The following is a 1,155-nucleotide window of genomic DNA, read 5'->3' on the forward strand; positions in this document are numbered from 1 at the left end:
CCTCGAGCAGCGGTTACCCTGCGCTTCCCCCTCGGACGTGCTGGGCGGGAGCGGCGTCAGGGTGCGAGGAAAGGGAAATAGGCTGCGACTGGGTCTTGCCTGCCTTAGGGTGCCTCGGACGGTGGAAGAAATTGCTTCTCCTTGCCGAGTCGGCGTTCAGGGAGGCATCTATTGCCAGCAGGAAAGCTGCTCTTGGCACGCATTGTGGCTCTACTAAGGGGCTCTGCCGACGTAGCTACAGCAGCACAAGGCTTCCAGTCTAGGTAAGCCCTATGGGTTCCCATGAAAACTGTTGCAGGGGGTCAAATCAAGTGCCTGAGCAGGCTGAGACAGAGAGAGTTGGCAGGGGAGTGTACAGAAACCGGCAGAGATGCATCTCCAGTTGAAATGAGTCACTGGCGGGAATATTTGAACACTCGGGTGCATGGGCCAGGTCCTGGAGGACTGGAAAAGGGCCAATGTGGTCCCCATTTTCAAGAAGGGGAGGAAGCAGGACCCGGGCAACTATAGGCCAGTCAGTCTCACCTCCATCCTTGGCAAAGTCTTTGAAAAAATTATCAAGGCTCACATTTGCGAGAGCCCGGCAGGACAAATTATGCTGCGGGGAAACCAGCACGGGTTCATAGCAGGTAGATCATGCCTGACTAATCTAGTCTCTTTTTATGACCAGGTTACAAAACACCTGGATGCAGGAGTAGAGGTAGACGTCATTTACTTAGACTTCAGGAAGGCCTTCGATACGGTATCCCACCCCATACTGGTGAACAAGTTAAGAGGCTGTGACTTGGATGACTGCACAGTTCGGTGGGTGATGAATTGGCTGGAGGGTCGCACCCAGAGAGTCGTGGTGGATGGGTCGGTTTCGACCTGGAAGGGTGTGGGCAGTGGGGTCCCGCAGGGCTCGGTCCTTGGACCAATACTCTTCAATGTCTTCATCAGCAACTTGGATGAGGGAGTGAAGTGTACTCTGTCCAAGTTTGCGGATGACACAAAACCATGGGGAGAAGTGGACACACCGGAGGGCAAGGAACAACTACAAGCAGACCTGGACAGGTTGGACATATGGGCGGAAAACAACAGAATGCAATTCAACAAGGAGAAGTGCAAAGTGCTGCACCTAGGGAGGAAAAATGTCCAGCATACCTACTGCCTAGG

At 53.8% G+C, this 1,155-nt stretch overlaps 1 protein-coding gene across 3 annotated transcripts in view; it reads left to right on the forward strand.

The window, feature by feature from the left end:
- ENOX2 (ecto-NOX disulfide-thiol exchanger 2) overlaps positions 1-1,155 on the forward strand; it is a 203,984-nt gene that overhangs the window by 517 nt on the left and 202,312 nt on the right. For 2 of the 3 annotated variants that reach the window (XM_006029344.3, XM_025210808.1), the window contains exon 1: positions 67-263. The exons of the other annotated variant lie outside the window; for it this stretch is intronic. The gene's annotated coding sequence lies outside the window, so the exon portion shown is untranslated. Of the gene's footprint in view, positions 1-66; positions 264-1,155 lie in introns of those variants that run through there. 3 annotated transcript variants of the gene reach the window in all.

Source organism: Alligator sinensis, unplaced genomic scaffold (genome assembly GCF_000455745.1).
Source record: "Alligator sinensis unplaced genomic scaffold, ASM45574v1 scaffold1023_1, whole genome shotgun sequence".
Taxonomy (NCBI): domain Eukaryota; kingdom Metazoa; phylum Chordata; order Crocodylia; family Alligatoridae; genus Alligator; species Alligator sinensis.